This window comes from Taudactylus pleione, unplaced genomic scaffold, assembly GCF_031769625.1.
Source record: "Taudactylus pleione unplaced genomic scaffold, aTauple2 ptg000393l, whole genome shotgun sequence".
Classification (NCBI taxonomy): Eukaryota; Metazoa; Chordata; class Amphibia; order Anura; family Myobatrachidae; genus Taudactylus; species Taudactylus pleione.
Window position 1 is genome coordinate 13,077,014 of NW_028284794.1, and position 22,987 is coordinate 13,100,000.

The 22,987-nt window shown below is 44.6% G+C and overlaps 1 pseudogene; it reads left to right on the plus strand.

Moving 5' to 3' along the window:
• Window positions 1-7,141: 7,141 nt before the first annotated feature.
• Window positions 7,142-22,987, plus strand: part of LOC148507488 (uncharacterized) — a 43,249-nt pseudogene continuing 27,403 nt past the window's right edge.

A 22,987-nucleotide genomic window follows, 5' to 3' on the forward strand; every position in this document is an offset into this window, starting at 1 on the left:
CCCTCCATAGCAGCATCTGTAACCATATTTACTTACTGGGGCTTTGGGTGTCCACAAGGTGCCTGGTTCACATCCAACACTACTCAGAGACTGATCCTGGCCTTTAACCACAGGGCCAGGTGGCACAGTGGTGACATCAGAGGACATACTGTACCAATCACGTGTTTACGGCCCATAACCCTGCCCTCCTTGAACTACTATTAAGAATGCTGCTCCGGGTGGGAAAGGTGAACATTTTTGCTCCCATAGAAGGAGAAAGTAGAAGGATCTGGACCAGGAAAAAGGGGACATTTTCAAACTTGCCGATGTCTCCCCCCCACCCTCCCCCACAGAGGAACTATCACCTCAAATTGGTGTTCGACTGGCCAAAAAGTTCATTACAGATATCAGAGAGATAGACAAATGTGGTTTAAATGTGCAGGGAGATTGTGTTTAATGCACATGATATGCGGTAATGCTTTGCATATTATATGTATATAAGAGGCGTATAGTATTTTCCGTAAACGTACATCCTGGTAAACATCCGTTGTCTTTACAGGGCCATTATGTGTATGAATAACCTGCAATTTAGAGAATAGAGAGTTCCTTATTGTACATTTCTATATTCAGTATTTCCACCAGACCAGGAAAATAATGAAAATTAGGCTCTTCTAAGGCTGATTCTGAATTGGGAGCAAATATCTTTAGGTGTGTACCCAGTCTTAAGGCCCCCATACATCAGCAATCTGAAAACCACAATTGAACAATTTGAAGATTTATTGCCCGATCTAAGGATTTCCCAATCGAGCAATCTGCGCCCATACACTACAGATCTTTTTCAGTGATTTGCAGATCGATTGCAGCAAACACAGATCTGGCAATCTTGAAAGGCCCATCATTTTGCTAGAAACGGTCTGCAAATCTGCTGATCATGTCCATACACTAGCAATCTACAGCCCCAATCGATCTGTGAAATCCAACATGTTGGACAATCTGATTAAACAATTCCAATCACTTTTTGGTTGCAATCTGCGATCTGTGAAGCCCATACATTGCAGATTTTTATACACAATCGATTGCAAATTGCACAATTGCTGCAATCCATCTCTGATGTATGGGAGCCTTTAGGTTAAACTCTCTAGGGCTGATATACCCGAGGCCAAGTCACTATTATTATTATTATTATTATTAATTTATATGGCGCCACAAGTGTTCTGCAGCGCCTTACAAAGTACGTAGACAAATAAGTAACCATTGACTTACAATACAATACAGGACATGGATAAACATTGCTATATTAGCGACCTTTACGCCCGCATAAGCAGCCGAGTGTTAGTTGCCCTAGTGGGGAGTAAGAGATAAATTAAATTACAGTAGGGAGAAGCACAAGAGGGTAGAGGGCCCTGCTCGAAAAAGCTTACATTCTTTAAGGGAGGGGAAGAAAAACAGGATTGATACAGAATGGGGTGGGCGGGGAGAAAGGAAGATGTAGCTGCAAGTTAGGATGAGAGTATGTATGGTATATACTGTATAATAACTTTACACAACATAAAACTTTATAATAACAAAAGACAACAGTGTGACGTTTATATATTGGTCTAATTTATTTTTTACAATTGATTTGAAATTGTAACTTCAAACTTTATAAAGGGAAAAGGTATGGTATGGAATAAAGACCTGGCAGGATGATAACACACTCATACACACAACACCAATAGCTGGTGTTCAACTCTACTTTCAACTATACACAGCAATCTCACCTGGACTCCCGGAAGGGTAGTGTCTGAAATGAGTAACTTTATAAGCAGCATGAACTAAGACACTTTATAACCTAATAACAGCAAAACCAATCAAAGAGGCCTCACCCAGTCATAGGGAACTTTACATAGAAAACTAAAACCCACCTCCCAGCTCCAAATCCACAAAAGCAATTGGCTAACTGCAACATGTCATACAAAACATAAACAGAGCATTAAAGGTGTAAACAAATCACAATTGTGGTCCCTGCCTCCTAGCCCAAGGGTTTAACAATCCTCAGGCTGATTATCAACCCTTCACTAGTCTTATCTGCAAAGGCCCCCATGTGTAATAACGTGGCAATTACATGAAAATCCCTTACTGGGGTATAGTATATTTTGTCAATGTTCACAATGTTGACATGAGAATGTCAACATATGTCAACAGCATCGACATGTTCATAATGACAACAACCATCATATTGACACTGATATAATGTCTCATTGAAATGTCAGCACTGTGATTTTAGTTTGATTCTAACCCTAACGCTATCCGTAACACTAACCCTAAATGTAACACTAACCCTAAATGTAACACTAACTGTAACACTAACCGCAACGCTAACCCTAACGTAACGCTATCTGTAACACTAACCCTAAATGTAACAGTAAGTGTAACACTAACCGTAACACTAACCCTAACCGTAACGCTAACCCTAACGCTATCCATAACACTAACCCTAACTGTAACACTAACCCTAATGAAGATTTAAAAATTTCCGTAGTCGACATTCTGTCAATGATAAAATGTTGCAGGTGATTTTAGCTGTTTCTATCCTTTTTGGAGAAAAAAACCATCCAAAACCAAAACACACGAGGGCAGTTTTGGCAAAACCAAAACCCGACGTATTAGAACTAAAACCAAAACAGGGGTGTTGACACGCTTCTTTAATTTTAACCATGTCGACATCATCAATGTTGATCTTCTGCTGTCAAAAATGCGAATGTTGCCATATTAGCTGGAGTCATTTTGATGGCATACCCCTTACTGTACCCTTACCACCCCTGTGGGCAGAAAATAACACAGACGCATGTACAGTATACCCGACTGAAGAAGGGGGAAGAAACTAGAAGAATTTTCAAGACTCCATGAATATCAAATCATTATATTATCATTTAAACAACAGGAAAGGGAAAATTGGAATAGCGGGTCGCACCAAGGGTATTATATTTGCAGAATAACCCTGTTAATGATCAAATTATCTCTCAATCTCTAGTACAATGATCTACAGGGGTGCATCTCAGGGATATTGCAATACTATATGAACACAAAAAGAGAAAAGAAACCCTATATGAGTGCACAGATTCTTGCCAATGTTAGCATAAAATATAACTTTTATTAGGATAATAAAATAACCACCTCAGTGGTAGAATTTAAAAAACACAACAAAATATAAATCAAAAAGAAAATAGTTAAAATAGTATGTATAATACTAATGCGTGCTCAGTCATGTGTATTTTTGCTGATGGGTACTCTATGGTACGCTAAACAATGATTGATAATGTGTATAATATATCGTTATCTTATGATGGTAATATTATATACCATCAAATACTGTAGTGCCCCTCAATGTCACAAATATATGCAGACTGTCTGTCTATATATTGCATATAACATATACTAACCCACTCTCTTCTGTCGCAATATACTATCTACACCCTAATGATAATTAGGTGACTGTTGCTCACACAGTATCTGTGCAATATCCACCAATATGGTCAGTGTTAGATGTATATCACAACATCCCAAAGTACTCCTATATCGCAACAGATCCTATGTTACAAAAAATGTATGAGATAATGAACATACATATATAATTAAATATACTGAATTGTTGCACCTAGTTCTAAATCGGGAAACCTGCCACGTGTAACGGCAGCCTCAGCGACTATCCGGCTGAACTAATTCCCCAGAGTAATAACAGAAGACACATATTTAGACTGGCCCTTTGTAAAAGCACTGCGAAACGCGCATCAGGCGTTTTCCTTGTGCCAGTCTAAAATGTGTCTAAAAATATGTGTCTAAATATGTTGTTATAAATGTGTGTCTTGATACCCTAATACGGATACGGTGTGTCCCACCCTGTGCATTATACGCGGCTGTGAGGAGTGTAATTGTAAGCCGCACGACGCTGCAGAGTCAGTGCGGGCTCCAGCTGATAGATCACTTATGCTGCGAATGCACACAGCAGCCTCTTCTGTTATTACTCTGGGGAATTAGTTCAGCCGGATAGTCGCTGAGGCTGCCGTTACACGTGGCAGGTTTCCCGATTTAGAACTAGGTGCAACAATTCAGTATATTTAATTATATATGTATGTTCATTATCTCATACATTTTTTGTAACATAGGATCTGTTGCGATATAGGAGTACTTTGGGATGTTGTGATATACATCTAACACTGACCATATTGGTGGATATTGCACAGATACTGTGTGAGCAACAGTCACCTAATTATCATTAGGGTGTAGATAGTATATTGCGACAGAAGAGAGTGGGTTAGTATATGTTATATGCAATATATAGACAGACAGTCTGCATATATTTGTGACATTGAGGGGCACTACAGTATTTGATGGTATATAATATTACCATCATAAGATAACGATATATTATACACATTATCAATCATTGTTTAGCGTACCATAGAGTACCCATCAGCAAAAATACACATGACTGAGCACGCATTAGTATTATACATACTATTTTAACTATTTTCTTTTTGATTTATATTTTGTTGTGTTTTTTAAATTCTACCACTGAGGTGGTTATTTTATTATCCTAATAAAAGTTATATTTTATGCTAACATTGGCAAGAATCTGTGCACTCATATAGGGTTTCTTTTCTCTTTTTGTGTTCATTATATTATCATGTAGTATAATATTTTTTTTTATATCAGAAAGAATACAGGAAATTGGAAAATAAATTTCCTTTCATAAGGTGCAGTCAGATCTTTATGTGTTATTAAAACCTATAAGCTTTTTAATATGTATACTTTAAAAGCAATGTAGCTTAATATCAGGCATTATCAAATGAAATGAGGCAAAAAGACCTTGATTTTTCTTTCTTAATCTGGGTACGCACCTAAACAAAGGTGCAACCCATCGATGAGGCAATGCGATGTAACAATATATCACATCGCTGTACACACTACACGATGCATCATATGATTGCGTGATATATCATTACATGCAGGGCCGGATTAAGGTCTGTGGGGGCCCCTGGGCAACAAACTTGTTGGGGCCCCTATATACCACCATTTTTTTTGTCACCCTAGGAACATTTATTTCTTTGTATGCACCTTAATGCCCCAAGTAGTAATGCCCCTCTTGCAATGCCCACTGTAGTAGTGCCCCTTATGCAATCTCCCCAGTAGCAGTGCCCCCTGTAATGGTCCCCCCTATGCAGGTCCCCTGTAGTAGTTCCCCTTATGCAGTGCCCCCAGTAGTGCCCCCCCTATGCAGGCCCCTTATATAGTGCCCCCAGTAATGCTCCCCTATGCAGTGCCAGTGCCCCCAGTAGTGGCCCCCCTATGCAGTGCCAGTGCCCCCAGTAGTGCCCCCCTATGCAGTGCCAGTGCCCCCAGAAGTGCCCCTCCTATGCAGTGCCAGTGCCCCCAGTAGTGGCTCCCTATGCAATGCCAGTGTCCCCAGTAGTACCACCCCCATGCAGTGCCAGTGCCCCCAGTAGAGCCCCCCCTATGCAGTACCCCAAGTGGTGGCCCCCCCATGCAGTGCCAGTGCCCCCAGTATAGGCCCCCCTATGCAGTGCCCTAGGTAGTGCCCCCCATGCAGTGCCAGTGCCCCCTTACAAATACATTAAAAAAAAAACCCACTTACCTGAATCCTGCCGCTCCTGCCGCGACCGCTGCTATCCGCTCCTCCGGCAGGCAGTCTATGGGAGAGATGTCATGAGGAGAGACGTCATGACATCTCTCCCATCACCCACTGCGGGAGCCGGAAAGCGGAGATCATGAGTGAGCTCCAGCCCAGCTCCCTCCGTGGGTGCAGCAGCCAATGAGAGTCTGTGTGACTCTCATGGGCTGCCAAAACAAACACACTGCCGCCGGGTGTCAGTGGCGGTGTGTTTGCAGTAACAACAAACACGCCACCACTGGCACCAGTGTGTTCTTCGCTTTGTGTGTAGTGTAGACCGCACTACTGCGGTCCGCACTACACTGAATTTGTGTGGGGACCCCTGCACGACCGCCCCTATCGCCCCGCCCATAATCCGGCCCTGGTTACATCAAATGGTGAATTGAGTAGATTTAGCCATTCACACTATACGATGATCATTGCGATCCGTCGCGGGTCACAAGATCGTCCAGTAAATCGTATAGTGTGTACCCAGCTTTGTATAATATAATTATAGTATCATTTATTTATTTTGAAATATTCTTAAAAGTTTCTTATTTCAAAATAAATGTCTTTTTCTGATCTAAAGATGTTAGATATTATTATTTGATATTCTTGGAGCCTAGGTACATCATGCCTAGATTCTTGAATTCTCTTTCTGTTTTACCACTATCTATACTACAGCATATACATTAATGCTAATTACATCTAGAGATGCCGTCAGCTCTGCACAAGAAACATTCGCTACATTTTTACGCCCCACGCTAAGATAGTTCCGCCCATAGGCGCAGCACGTGCTGCAAGCAGGAATCAGCATGGGGAGCTTATACACCAGGTTTCCGGAGGGCAAGTTTACACTTCAGACGGACCAGGGTACGTGTACAGCCTCAATTATTCTCATTAGCCATTATACACTATAGTATTCAACTATTATTTTGAGTGGGACACTCTGAAAAGTTAAGGATATTTAGTGGGCAAAACATTTCAGTCTTAATATAAGAAGAACAGTAAGTAAAGTTAGCCCCACGCCGAAATCCCGATGCCTGGCATACCGATCATAGAAAAGCGGGTGTTGGGAGCGAATAGCCGCACGGGGGGGGGGTAGGTTTACAGTTAGGGTCAGGCACCCCCCCGGGAGGATTAGGGTTAGGATAGGGGAAGGGGGGTTAGGGTCAGGAACCCCCGGGGGGGAGGTTAGGGTTAGGCATCCCCCCGGGAGGGTTAGGTTTAGAGTGCGGGGAGGGGGGGTTAAGTTTAGGCACCCCTGGGGGGGTGTAGTAGGTTTACTACGATTGTCCTGATTCCTAATCCCCGGGAGGATTAGGGTTAGGATAGGGGAAGGGGGGGTTAGGGTCAGGAACCCCCGGGGGGGAGGTTAGGGTTAGGCATCCCCCCGGGAGGGTTAGGTTTAGGGTGCGAGGAGGGGGGGTTAAGTTTAGGCACCCCTGGGGGGGTGTAGTAGGTTTACTACGATTGTCCTGATTCCTAGAAATGGACCTCCGAAATGTCTAAATGATTATTTTTGAATGGAGCGGTGGTAACTGTCTCCTCCTAAACACGACGAAAACAAAGGAGATGATTATTGACTTTAGGAAATGTGGTACCCCGGCAAAGGCCCCGGTGTGCCTAGGTGGTTTGACTATTGAGCTAGTGCCCTTCTTTAAGCTGTTGGGGTTGAATACTTTATCTTGGTCTTTAAATTCAGCCTTCCTGGTTAAGAAGGCACATCAACGTTTGTTTTTCCTGCGCTGTTTGAAATCTGCTTGTGTGAGTAGAGGGACCCTTTTAAAATGGTATCGTAGCATCGTGGAAAGTGTTCTGACCTATGATATTGTTGCTTGGTATGGGAACTGTACTGAACGGAGGGCATTGGATAGGGTGGTTGGAACAGCTAGTAGAATTATCGGAGTGGTGTTACCGCGCACACAGGAGATATATAGAAAAAGGCTCCGAAAGAAAACTAGCTCTATCTTGGCTGATTCCAGCCATCCTAATCATGCTCTTTTTGAGAAATTGCCATCAAATAGGCGTTTTAGAGCTGTGCGCACTCGGACCAAGCGTTTGCATAATAGTTTTTTCCATACAGCTGTGCGTATGTTAAATGGTTAACTTAAATTGTTATATGGTGTTGCATTACAGTGTAATTTGCTGTCTGTTTTAGTATGTGGTATATTGCTGTGTTGGTTTTTCGTTGACATCACTTGTGCTGTCAATGACAATAAAGTATAATTATTATTATTTCCGCCGGATGCATGGCCGGTGGATCAAATCCCGACAGCGGAAGCCCGGCATGGGTGAAGATCTCAATCGCTAATTAAGGTAAGTATCACTAACCTAATTAACCCCCCTAACCCTCCCTTAGGGGTGCCTAATCCTAACCTCCCCCCAAGTGCCTAACCCTAAACCCCCTCTAAGTGCCTAAACCTAAGCCCCCCTTCCCCGCAGCCTAAACCTAAGTCTCCCGGGGGGGGTGCCTAACCCTAACCCCACCTTCCTTTAGCCTAAACCAAACCCTCCCAGGGGGTACCTAACCCTAAGTCCCACCCAGTGAGCCCCTAACCTAACCCTTCCCCCCGGGGCTGTCCGCGCCCGGTGCCCGGCTTACCTTGATTCGGTATGCCGGGTGTCGGACTCCTGTAGGGCATCGGACTCCCATAGGCCTAATGACAGGCATCGGGATTTCAACGCCTGTCATTAGTAATTTGCCGATATTAGACAGTCGGGAAGCCCACAGTCAGTATTTAGACCAGCGGCTTCCTGACTACATCCCCTGGGGGGAGGTTAGAGTTAGGCACTAGGGGAGAGGTTAGGGTTAGGCACCCCTAAGGGAGGGTTAGGGGGGGAGAGGGGAGGGTTAGAGTAGTTACTTACCTTTGCCGGGATCTTCATCTGTTAGCCTTCTGGCGTCAGGATTTGATCTGCCGGGCTGAGGTCCGGCGGTCATACATACCGATTCCGTTCAACAAATAGAATTGACTGAAAAAAACTGAACCAGTTACTTACATGTTACATGAACAGGAGTCACAGCACAACCCCTGTGACAAATTACATCTTTTATCCAGGGCTATACTCTATTATGAAAGTTTAGCTTATAAGTAGTGAGAGCAATCTGAAGGCAGTCTTGTAGTCTCTTGATGCCTAATGAGCTATTGTGTGTTGCACCTTATTGCATACATGTATAAAAATTGCAATTCAAAAACATAAGTAGATCTGCATTGGGCCTTATTCAGCAGAGCACACTAGGCAGACACCGGCCACATATAGTGCATATGCAGTATGGGTCCTACATGTTCCTACGCAGAGCGGCAGCAGACTATCAGTGATTGACAGTCTACTTCTGTTTGGGGGTGGGGAAGTAGCAATGGTCTCTGTTCCACAAAACGGAGGCGTGTCACCGCCGTTGGGGGGGCAGGGAAGAGGCCAGGATCTCCGTCGGCTGACAGAGATTTCCTAGCCTCTTTCCATCATCTGCAATGGCCGGCCTGCTTGACCACATGGTCACTCAGCCATCCAAGGATCATGCAGATGAATACTGCGCACATATTGCCTCCATCTATAGCTGAACTTCATCAATTGTAGGTAGCAGCTGTTTAGCCCAGCTAGAAAAGGCCTCACACTGCAAAGGGGAGAATGGTTTGCAAACAAAAGACATTATTTGACTATCCACACTGAAGCCTTGAAAAGGTTCTTCAAAGTTATGATTAAAGTTATCCAAAAAATGTGTCAGAACTTGAGTGAAACAAACAGATTGAAGATTTGATAAAATCCATCAATTTTGGAAAATGGAGATGTTTCTTAGAAGTCAAGTCAGACTATAAATACGTCTAATGTTATCTTTTCCTTTTGACTGTTGGCTCGGCTTGTTAAGATGAGCAAAATACGTCACATATAAAACACGTTGGCCATAAATTCATTCTCCTTCGTGAACTGCTTGTATTTACTAGCATTCTTGACATTCGAGGCATGAAGACATTTTACAATTTCATCTTTGAGATAAATGAACCTCCCCAGAACTGCCTCCAGCAGCAGTGGCCATCGAAGGGTGCAAATCATCGATGGTTCACCATAGATGGTTTTTGTGCCATCATTGGTAATCATCAATGGACCCACCCCACCAATGGCCAGAGTCGGACTGGCCCGCAGGGGTACAGGGGAAACCTCTGGTGGGCCCCACTGCCTGAGGGCCCCATCTCCTCTTCTAATGTCAGGTGTCAGACTGTGCACAGGAATTATACATTGTTACTCTATTACAGAGTCACTAATTTGGTAGAGCAGGAACATGGATGAACAGACCATGTACTGTAGTATCCATGTTGTCTGCAGTGGTTAGCCAAGCCTCTGAGGTAGCTGGCCATACCCCTCTGGAGGCTGGCCACACCCTTTATACATAGGCCCCTACCACTGCCTTCCCCCGGTGGGCCCTTCATACCCCAGTCCGACACTGCCAATGGCCATCCATAACCTTTCTATCTTGCCTCTCTTTCTTTGACAGGGCAAATCACAAACCTCCGTATCACTCCACCCCTCTTCTCAATAACAGATCACACAGAGCATTGTATCACTCCGCCCACCTTTTAGAGCCCAATATTGTATTGAATAGTATTAATATACATTAACACAGTAAAACACATATACATAGGTTAAATAGTTAAGCATTGAGCGTAGCTGCTTAGGTCCTTCCCTCCTCACATCTAACTCAGGGCTCCCAACGGTTACACAGTGCAGTCCCATTTATAGCCACTCTCCTGGTCCCCTGCACATGCCGGCTCTCTTCCCCCCAGGCTCGCCTGCCGCAGATCCCTTCTCCTTTAGGCAGCTTGCTGGTCAATGAGGGCATACAGGGCTCCCTTCTAAAGTCCGGCAAGAGAACCCCAGCATTGATACATAATCCAGACTAGCTGGGGAAACCATTATGCACCATAGAAAAGGGCATTGTTAATGGCATAGGGAGGCAGTTAATCAGTGTTAACAGGGGGCAAAGTGCATTATGAATAATAAATATATCACCAATTTATATACAAGAACATAGGCCTCTTTGTCACTTGCAGTTGTACAGGAGTATTTTAACATAAGTGGTACTCCCAGAACCTAAGGTTCCACTTATGTTTTTAATAACAGACCCGCCATAGCAGCATTTATAACCATATTTACTTACTGGGGCTTTGGGGCGTTCTCAAGGTTCCTGGCTCACACCCAACACTACTCAGAGACTGAACCTGGCCTTTAACCACAGGGCAAGGTGGCACAGTGGTGTGGTGACATCAGAGGATGTACTGTGCCAATCACATGCTTATGGCCCATAACCCTGACCTCCTTGAACTACTAATAAGAAAGCTGCTCCGGGTGAGAAAGGTGAAAATGTTTGCTCCCTAAGGGGCCCATTTATAAATGATCGCATTTTGCAATGCGATCAGGGCATCCAGTACCGCCCCATGATTGCATTGCAAAATGCGATCATACCGGCTGAATGTACTATCCGGAACATGCAGGGAGACGGGCTCCGAAAGGAGTGCATGCGGGACTGCTGCATATGCACAGTCCCGTGGACTGCACATGAGCGGCGCCCATTGCCGGCGGAAGGATCTGGGAGATCCCTCCGCCGGCTGAAATTCGGTAAGTCCCCATAGACTACAGCGGCTAACGCTATCTTCAGATAGCGTTAGCTGCTGAGGCCAATATCGGGAATGCTTCGCATTCCGGATATTGATACATTTGGCAGCATCGCATCCCCCATAGAAACCTATGGGGGAGGCGGCTGCGGGCGGCAATGGAGGGATCGCAGCAAGTATCAGAGATACCTGCTGTGGTCCCTATTTCATACATCCGGGGGATACTTAATATTTGAGGTAAAACCCCGAAAACAGGTGTTTTCGGGGAATTTACCTTAAATTAACTTTGATAAATGGGCCCCATAGAAGGAGAAAGTAGAAGGATCTGGATCAGGAAAAAGGGACATTCTCACAGAGGAACTATCACCTCAACTTTGGTGTGTGACTGGCCGAAAAGTTCATTACAGATATCAGAGCGATAGACAGGTGTGGTTTATATGTGCAGGGAGATTGTGTTTAATGCACAGGATATACAGTAATGCTTTGCATATTATATGTATATATGAGGCGTATAGTATTTTTCGTAAACGTACATCCTGGTAAACATCCGTTGTCTTTACAGGGTGATTATGTGTATGAATAACCTGCATTTTTTATAGAGAATAGATAGTGAGAGTTCCTTATTGTATATTTCTTTATACAGTATTTCCACCAGACCAGGAAATATAATGAAAATTAGACTAATCTAAAGGCCTCCATACATCAGCAATCGATTGTGGCAATTCTGCAATTTGCAATCGATTGTGTATAAAAATCTGCAGTGTATGGGCTTCACAGATCACAGATTGCAGCCAAAAAGTGATTGGAATTGTTAAATCAGGTTGTCCAACATGTTGGATTTCACAGGTGGATTGGGGCTGTAGATTGCTAGTATATGGACACATGATCAGCAGATTTGCAGACCGTTACCAGTAAAATGATGGGCCTTTCAAGATTGGCAGATCTGTGTTTGCTGCAATCGATCTGCAAATCACTGAAAAAGATCTGTAATGTATGGGTGCAGATTTCTAAATTGGGAAATCCTAAAATCGGGCAATAAAACTTCAAATTTTTGAATTGTGGTTTTCAGATTGCTGATGTATGGGGGGCCTTAAGGCTGAGTCTGAATTGGGAACAAAGCAAAAATAAAAAACTAGTAACTTTGTACTAGAGATGAGCGGTTCGGATTCTGTGGAATCCGAACCGCTCCGAACATAGGGGATCTGAGTCCACCCAAACGCTGTTCGGGTGTTCCCCGCCTGACTCGGATCCCCGTTCGGGGCCGAACGGCGGCCGCCTGATGTCGGATGCTCGCTAGAGCATCCGACATCAGGGCTCCTATTGTGTAGGGCAGAACGCTGTGAAAGCGGTCTGCCCTACACATACACAAACACACAGCCGCCAGCGGCAGCTGTGTGTTTGTTACAGCAGCCAATGAGAGTCACACAGACTCTCATTGGCTGCTGCACGTAGGGAGCCGGCTGGAGCTCACTCATGAGCTCCGTCTTCCGGCTCCCTCCTCGGCGCGTGGATGCAGAGCAGACGGCGCGGGAGTGGGGATTCTGGTAAGTTTTTAATTTTTTTTGTGTGTAAGGGCCGGGGGCACTACTGATGGGCACAGCTACTGGGGGGCACAACTACTTGGGGGGTCTTCTACTTGGGGGGGCATACTACTGGGGGGCCATTCTACTGGGGGGCCTGCTACTAGGGGGGTATACTACTGGGGGGCCATACTACTGGGGGGGCATACTACTGGGGGGCATACTACTGGGGGGGCCTGCTACTTGGGGGCAAAATACTGGGGGCCATACTACTGGGGGGCCTGCTACTGGGGGGCATACTACTGGGGGGCCATACTACTGGGGGGGCCTGCTACTGGGGGGTTCCTGCTGCTGGGGGGGGCCATACTACTGGGGGGCCTGCTACTGGGGGGGTCTGCTACTTGGGGGGCATATTACTGGGGGGGCCTGCTACTGGGGGGCATAATACTGGGGGCCTGCTACTGGGGGGCCTACTGCTGGGGACCATACTCCTGGGGGGCCATACTACTGGGGGGGCCTGCTACTGGGCGGCATACTACTGGGGGGGCATACTACTGTGGGCATTGTGTAAAAGGGGCACTACTGTGGGCATTGTGTAAAAGGGGCACTACTGTGTGTCGTAACATAAATAAGAGACACTACTTTATGGTGTAATGTGAATCAGGGGCACTATGGGCCTCATTCAGAGGCGGTCGGAGGATGCAAGCGGTCGCTCAGAAACTGGGCGGCCGCTTGCATCCTGACTGCCCGCCTCTATTTCGGTCATTAGGCTGTGGGTTTACACCCACAGCTCTAATGACCGCTAGGGTGATGGTCACGATGGTCAGAGACCATCGTGACCATCGCGGCTTACGACGAGACCCTAGGGTAGGGTCTCACTTGTCGTAAGCCCCGGAGAGCTTCTGGCTCTGTCAGTGCCGGAAGCTCTCCATTGACATCACTAGTGATGTCAGTGGGGCCTCCCCCAAACGGTAGGCATTCCCATGGGAACGCCTCAGTTTGGACTGCCACCCCCCCGGCCCGCCTTCCAAATGGGACGAGCTGTCAATCAACATCGACAGCTCGCCCCCTTTGGAAAGAGACCCGCTACGACCGGCGCTGTCGGTCGTAGCAGGTCTCACGCATGCGCACGAAGGAGCCGGCTCCCTTGTGCGCATGCGCACTTGACAAACATTGAGGCGGCTGTGCTGTCGTAGACCGTACGGCCGCCTCTGAATGAAGGCCTATGTGCGGTGTAATGTGAATAAGATTGTGCACTGTGACTCCTAGGGCCGTAGCCTACTTTGTAAACAAGTACTGTGACTCTGCTGGCCGTACCCCACTGGGTGGGTGCACTACTTTTCATTTCTGTCACTGCTGTGTGGCAATGTGTCATAGATGTGCTTTATACTGTGGTGTCTGTGTCGTTGTGCCGCTGCTCTGTCGCTTAGTAACCAGTCAGCTCACTGCAACCTTTGGCCAATAATGTTGAAAACAATATTATAAGCTGTGATATGGTCTAAATTGACTGGAAATTAATGTTATTGAGGTTAATAATACTCTAGGAAGGAAAAAAAAGACCAATTTATGTGATTTTAGCTTTTTTTTGTCAATTTTTGTAAAAGAATCCAAATCCAAATCCGGACGACGAATAAGAACCAAATCCGGCAAAATTGGCCCAGCACACATCCCTACTTTTCTACCTGGGCAAGCCATGCTGCACTGCAAGGGGGGCAAATATATTTATTGAGCAGCGCTGAAGCCTTTATAACTGATTGCCCCAGAGCAGGGCCGTTTCTAGGGGCGGGCGACCCGTGCAATCGCACGGGGCACTCCACCCTATCAATGATCGCAAAATACGCGCCCAATGTCCAATCACCGCCTCCCTACTCTTGTCATGGGTGGCACTGTCACATGACAGGAAGCCGCTCTTCCCGCTCGGCGCTCACAGCAGCCGCACTGACACTCCGGGCGCCGGCTAAGAAGGAGAGACCTCCGTCCTCCACCACTCCCCCCGGGTGTCATGTGGGAGGACTCTGAGTCCTGAAGGAGGGCCCGCTTCCCTGCCCTCTGCCTCCGCTCCGTATGCCGCTTGAGATTGTGTGTGCCGCGGCCGCCGCCTCACTGAGGTCTCAGCCCTCTGCTCTCACACAGTCACATGGTGGTAGCAGGGGCCCCGGCTGTCCGCTCCCATCTGCCGCAGTGCCGCACTCCGGAGTCCGGACTGGGACAAGCAGCTTCACCAGGTAACTGAACCTCCGCAAAGGGGGAGGGGGTGCAGGCTGCAGCTGTGTGTGCGCAATATCAGTTGGGGGGGGTGCAGGCTGCAGCTGTGTGTGCGCAATATCAGTTGGGGGGGTGCAGGCTGTCTGCAGCATGTGTGTAATATTTGGGGGGGGCAGGCTGCAGCATGTGTGTAATATCAATTGGGGGGGTGCAGCATGATGAGTAATGTATATGCTGCGGGGGTGCAGCATGTGTAATATCATTGGGGGGTGCAGCATGTGTAATATCAATGGGGGGGTGCAGCATGTGTAATATCAATGGGGGGTGCAGCATGTGTAATATCAATGGGGGGGTGCAGCATGTGTAATATCAATGGGGGGGTGCAGCATGATGAGTAATGGATATGAGTGTGTAATGTCAGTTGTCGGGCTGGAATGAAGTGTGTATTATGTGAATCTTGTTTTTTCAATGTGTTTTATGTGGTTCTGGGTTTAATAATGTATTTGAGGTGGAAGTGGTTTGTTGCAGTGTAATCCTGAAGAGGCTTTTTCAGTGTATTATATGTGGATCTGGCTTGAATCTTCAATGTGCTAGCCTCACCCCCAACGTGACTAAAAACGGGTGTGATACAAGGTCATACTCCTGCAAATGTCACACCAAAGGCATGCACACACAAATGCGGCATGGGCTTGTGACAGCTAGGCCACACCCCATTTTTTTGAGCGCTCGCCTCCGGCGCGCGTATGCTGTCAGACTTTGATTTAACTGCATATATTTTTCAGCGCTTTACCTCTTAAAGTTTAGCCATCCCTGGGGTCAGTAGTCACATTGGCTGACATTCTGTGGTCTTTCGAGACCACGCTCCCTTACTGTGATACCACACCTCCTCACAATGAGGCTCCGCCCACTCCGCAATATTACTGCTTCTTGGGGGGGGGCGCATTTTGACTGCTCACACTGGGAGCCTCAGACCCTAGAAACTGCCCTGCCCCAGAGGTAGGGAGGGTAAGTCACCTTCTCCGAACCACCAACCTGGTGCTCGGAGCATCCTAACCATGAGCCAGAGCAAGGTGCGGGTTACAGTGGAGGTTGAGAACGGCTGGTACCAGCCCCAGGGCTTCCCGCCTTGTGTGCCAACCTCTTTAAAGCCCTGCCCACACATGCTGGACAGCTTCATTTTTACAATGCATTTTAGTTTTCAGATTGGACACACAATTCCCAAACCTAAATCTCTCCGCACATTGTACATCCCTCTGCAGGGCAGCATAGTATTACCAAAGTGCAAAGTTTCTGGTACTTAATTTTTGTTTTACTCCCAACTCAGAAAGAATCAAACCCAGAATAGGAAACTCGCCCTAATTAACACTTTATGATTAAGTAATCAAGTGTCACAAACACAAGAGATAATATATAAATACACACACACACGATTACAATTTAAATGTAATGAAACAAACATTTGTTATTTTCACCTTTAGAAATCCAATGGGACTCTCCAAATGGAAATGACTGAAGGCCCCCATACATCAGCAATCTGAAAACCACAATTGAACAATTTGAAGATTTATTGCCCGATCTTAGGATTTCCCAATCGAGCAATCTGCGCCCATACACTACAGATCTTTTTCAGTGATTTGCAGATCGATTGCAGCAAACACAGATCTGGCAATCTTGAAAGGCCCATCATTTTGCTAGAAACGGTCTGCAAATCTGCTGATCATGTCCATACACTAGCAATCTACAGCCCCAATCGATCTGTGAAATCCAACATGTTGGACAATCTGATTAAACAATTCCAATCACTTTTTGGTTGCAATCTGCGATCTGTGAAGCCCATACATTGCAGATTTTTATACACAATCGATTGCAAATTGCACGATTGGTGCAATCCATATCTGATGTATGGGGGCCTTTACACCTGCCATGCTAATGAATTAAGCACTATCAGCTGGAGGGGTTAATGCACAATTACCCACACTACAGAGGCCAGAAATTCCATATAGCCATCATCACTGAGTATAGCTGCACCAGCCATACAGTACCTGCAGGTGATACTTCTCCAGGTAAGGCCCCCATACATCAGAGATGAATTGCAGCAATCGTGCAATTTGCAATCGATTGTGTATAAAAATCTGCAGTGTATGGGCTTCACAGATCGCAGTTTTTTGGATAGGCGGTCAGCAAATCATTGTTTGTTTTTATAGTGCAGGAACATCATTATAGTAATTAAATAATTACAGTTGTTGTGTCTGTTTTTTTTTTTTTTTAAACTTCAGGCCGTGATACTGTGATTTTAACAGTAATGGTCAGTATCTCAAGGGCCACCACCTTAATATTATCTGCTCAGTGTGTTGCAGTCAGTGGGCAGATTGTTTTTTTGGTTAATAAAAACCTTCAGGCTGTGATACTGTGATTTTAACAGTAAAGGACAGTAGGTCAAGGGCCACTGCTTTAATATTATCAGCTCAGTGTGCCACAGTCAGTGGGAAGACTGATATTTTTGTTAAAAAAACTTCAGACATCGATATGGAACACGACGATCAATTAATAGAACAGCAGGAGCAGCAACCAAGCACTAGCGCTGCAGCTGCTGCCACCACCAGTCATGATGATACCGCTTCAACGTCATCTACTAAAGCCAATACTCAAGGTCATAGAGGCTTTCAGTCAAGGCTTGTAAAAAAAAAAAAACATATTTTACAATGCTAAAAAAATTTCACCTCTAATAAAGGGAAAATTTCCTGCAGAAAAACATAAAATTGCCAACATGCCATACACTACATTCAGTGGCAAGAAAAGGCTCAGGCCTCATCCTTTATTTATGAGTGGTGGTTCTGCAACTGCTGTTATTCAGGCATCTCCTTCTGTCTCACATGAGCATGCAAGAGCGTCTCACTCTGAGTCTAGAAGAGGTGTCAAAAAAAAATGAAAACCATAATATCAGTGGTAAAAAAAAACACTAAGGCAGTAGGACAAACTGTGTGTTCAATGTCACAAATCCCTGAGGAGAGTCTAAGTGTGCGCGAGTGCTATGTGTGAGAATGACCTTTCCGATACTGTTCTTGTACAAAAGCTTCCTTCCACCATTTCTGCACCCTCTGCCAATGTGGGGATGAGGTGCATAAGTCAAGCAGATGCTGACTTAGAAATGAATGATGCTATGGTGGAAGTGCAACAGAATGCGGGGAATATTTGTGTAGCTGAAGCTGGCGCTAATGAGGATGTTGATGATGAGTATATTGTTTGTCTAAGTGATGCATCAGTGGAAGCAGTTCTTGCCCATAATAAGAAGAAGGCCATTGTCATGCCTGGGCATAAGACGAAAAATCCCCCTATTATGTGTGTAATTATTGTTACACAAATCCTGACAACAATACTCTTGCCCTCTGTAGCATATGTAAAGCCACACTTTAACCATCTAGGAACCTTCTCCCTGTTATGTCTTTTGCAGCGTGTTCATGTAACGATTTTGGCAAGATAAAAAACTTATGGCAAAAAAGTAACGACAAGCAGCTCAGCGTCAGCTAGCTCCCTTCTCTCTTGTAGATTCAAGCACCTGCAATCTCCAACACCAAAACTTTCATCATCAATATCCTCAGTAATAATTGGATTTAGTCCTGCATCCAATTTGATAAATTTAACTGACTCCTCCCCTATCCAGGATTCATCAGAAGAATCCTTGAGCACTAGGCCTGCTGCTGCTGCTGGGCGTGGATCTTATGAGATGCAATGATCACCTGGCAAGCAAGTTGTCAGCTCAGGTGGCATGTGAAACGTCTCCTCCTTCAGTTTCTCCGGCAACTGCAGATGCCAGGAAAAAAACTCAGCTTTCGCGAGAGACCCACTGGTGTGCAAATGAGTCAATACAACATTTTAACAGATTGGTAAACAAAGATTGGAATAAATCAGTGCGCTAGTAGAGCTGCCAATGTGACTTCAAAGGTAAGTGATGTATCACCATACACCAAAATAATATACAGATACCCCAAATAAGTAACCAATGGGTATCCATTGGTTACTTATTTGGGGTAACAACATTTTGACATCTTCATGCCTAGATTCTTGATTTCTCTTTGTGGTTTACTAATATCTATACTGCAGCATATACATTAGGGGTCTAATCAAAGTGGACCTTACATTGAATGTAATTTATTTTTCAAAAGTTACATGTAAATGTGAAATATTTTCATCCATATGCTAATCACATCTAGAGATGCGTTCAGCTCCACACAGGAAACATATCCACTGCATTTCAAGCCAAATGCTAAGATAGTTTTGCTCAATTATTCACATTAGCCATTATACACTACAGTATTCAACTATTATTTTGAGTGGGACTCTCTGAAAAGTTAAGGATATTTAGGGGCCAAACATTTCAGTTTTAATATAAGAACACAAGTAAAGTTTAAAATATTTCATATTTTATACATTTAAACTGAACAAAATGTTCAACAAATAGAATAGACTGAAAAAAACTGAACCAGTTACTTACGTGTTACATGAACAGGAGTCACAGCACAATCCCTGAGACAAATTACATATTTTATTCAGTGCTGTACTCTATTAGGAAAGTTTATCTTATAAGTAGTGAGAGCGTTCTGAAGGCAGTCTTGTAGTCTCTTGATGCCTAATGAGCTTTGTGTGTTGCACCTTATTGCATACATGTATAAAAATTGCAATTCACAAACATAAGTAGATTGGGGCTTATTCAGCAGAGCACACTAGGTCCTACATGTTCCTATGCAGGGCGGCAGCAGACCATCAGTGATTGACAGTCTGCTTCCATTTGGGGGTGGTGGGTTGGCGACGGCCTCGTTTCACAAAACAGAGGTGTGTCATAGCTGTTGGGGGATCTCCATTGGCTGACGGAGATTTCCTGGCCTCTTTCACTAATCTGCAATGACCGGCCTGCTTGACCCAATGGTCACTCAAGAATCCTGCAGATGATCCAGTGCTGCATCCGTGGACACAAGTCAGATCATTATAGCATGCAGGAGTCATGCAGCCTCCAGGTCAGATCATTAATGCAAGCAGGAGGCATGCGGCCTCCTGCTTCATTAACATAATTGCAAGGACGGAATTGCAAACCTGCTTGCATACAGCTTTGCAATTCCGTCCGCTATTGAATACCCCCATTGTTAATAACAAAGGGACAATTTGTTTTAAATTAGGAAATTGGTCTAAATCAATATCAATCCTAAACTTCACTAATCTTTTGTTTCTGAACAGGTCTTCAAGTGCAGGTGCAGACTGTCCACCTATTGCCTCCATATGTAGCTGACCTTCATCACCTGTAGGTAGCAGCTGTTTAGCCCAGCTAGAAAAGCCCTCACACAGTAGGGGGAGAATGGTTTGCAAACAAAAGACATTATTTGACTATCCACACTGAAGCCTTGAAAAGGTTCTTCAAAGTTATGATTAAAGTCATCCAAGAAATGTGTCAGAACTTGAGTGAAACCAACAGATTGAAGATTTGATAAAATCCATCAATTTTGGAAAATGGAGATGTTTCTTAGATGTCAAGTCAGACTATAAATAGGTCTAATGTTATCTTTTCCTTGTAACTGTTGGCTCGGCTTGTTAAGGTGAGCAAAATACGTCATATATAAACTAGGGATGTGCAGGCTCGGTTCTACTCGGTTCCGTTCGGTTCTTTTTACCGAATCTTATTGGCTATCCAAAACTCGTGACAGCTGAAACCCAATAAGATCCGGTAAAAAGAACCGAACGGAACCGAGTAGAACCGAGCCTGCACATCCCTAATATAAACTGTGATGGCCATAAATTCATTCTCCTTCGTGAACTGCTTGTATTTACTAGCATTCTTGACATTTGAGGCATGAAGACATTTTACAATTTCATCTTTGAGATCAATGAACCTCCCCAGAACTTTGCCCTTTCTCAGCCAACGGACATCAGACTGCCACGAGAGATCGTTATGTTCAGCAAGTTTGAAACTGTTTGTAAAACCTGTGCTGAAGACTTGATGTCGCTCAAATGCAGTTAGCAATTTTCATCACATTATCCATAACAGTTTTGAGGTCACATGAGAGTCTGGCACAAAGTGCCGCCTTGATAAAAAAGACAATGTAATGACTGCTAATAGGGAAAAACTCTCTTCAGTTTAGTGATCAAGCCATTCTCTCTACCGGTCATCGAAAGAGTTCCATCTGAAACAAGGAGACATATATTACTGACATCAATGTTATGTTTGTTGTAATAGAATTAAAACCAAAATTCTAATGGAATTGAAGCCAAAAGACCCTCTCGAAAACAGTCACCATTTCAAAAATGCAACTCTGAGTAATGTCTGTGTTATCGGTTGACAGCTATAGCTATGTTTCTGTACACCTGAGAATGGTGAGAAGTTGGTAGACCATCTCACATCCATGAATTTCAACTCTGAGATTTGCTTTACTATCTGACAGTGAAACTTGTTAAACTAAAGAAACTATTCTGGTCTTAGTTTCTTCGTCACATATTACTTAGTTTAGTACAGCTAAAATACACTCTCTATTCATCTCTGAATCCGTAAAAGATTTTGTGCAGGATGTACTAAGCAATGCATCCACGATGCCGTACATTCCACCACTTATCGGGATAGAATCGCCGGTATGAATCTGGAACTTCAGATTAAATCGCAAAGGACAGCTCTCCTGGTAAAAGTGGTCCTTTGCGATAGAGGCACTTCCAGGTTTATGACCCAGAAGTTCCTTTGGCGTCATTCTGTAGATGCGCAGAATGACGCGCGTGCCGTGGGGATGCTGGGAGGTATCCGATTGGATCCCTCTTGGGGGAAGTGCAGTAAGAAGCCCATAGGCTTCTATTGGGTAACGACCAGGGGTGGCTCCAGAGGTGGGGCTGCATCACGGTCCAAAATTTAAATAAGGGAGCCACACCAACTGCCAGTGAGTCCTGGCCAGTGATGTTTGGCAGTGTTTGGGGTGGCAGTTGGTCTGTCTCCCCTATTTGAATATTGGACTGCACTGCAGCCACATCTCTGGAGCCGCCACTGGTTTTGACATCTAAAGATGGCGTTACCCGCTGGTTTTGACAGCAATATAGGCTTTAGTACATCCCACCCTTCTTTTTTTAGCTGATATCCAAGCCATCCATAATGAAGCAGTCATTCTGTCTCCAGTTAAGATAGAAGCACTAGAATGCTCTTCCCCTTTCATGGGATGTCGATAGCGACTTCATTTTTGACAGACGAAGAGCCGGATTAGTCATGTAAGTCTTGTCAAAAGATTCATGTTTGGATTCAAAAAGTCTTCTCATATTGTTTTCTGTAATAACAGATATACTGTACATTCATTACTCAATGAACACATTGGCTTTGAATGTGGTTTCATCTTAAGATACAAAAGCAGCTTTTAGCATAGGAAGATAACCTGCAGAAGCCGAACGTATTGTCGAAGCTGGTTTAGTGGCTGAGGCAGAATAAGTGTAAAATTAGCTTGGAGCGATGCCATCTTGCGAATAGCAACCAGACTCCATCTTAAAAATCAGAATCTGCACGACAACATTTTAAGTTACAACTCACAAGCTAAGTACAGATGGCAATGTTTTTGATAATCTTTTTAGAAGCCATAACAGGCCCATTCTGGGGACAACCTTGCATCAGAAATATACCAAAACAAACACAGTATCAGTTAGCAACTAGAAAAACAGCCTCCTGAGAAAAGTAAATAGAAAAGACAATACACCAGGAACTGTGGGTGTTTCTGGATGTAAAGGGAGAGACCCCACATGTGGACAGGTGTAGCTGTGGCAATTGTAATATGGCCCAGACACTTGAATTTGACTGAATGAACAATGGTATTTAAACTCACTGTCAGATAGGCTGGCACCAGCACACAGCTTCATATATATATATATATATATATTAAATCCATCATAAATAGAATCACATGCATAAACACCGCACATTACACACCGTTGCGCTGTTAACATGATGTACATTAGCGAATGCACAATATCCTGCATGAGAACGCTGTTTATTAGCTGCATGCGTGCACATCTGC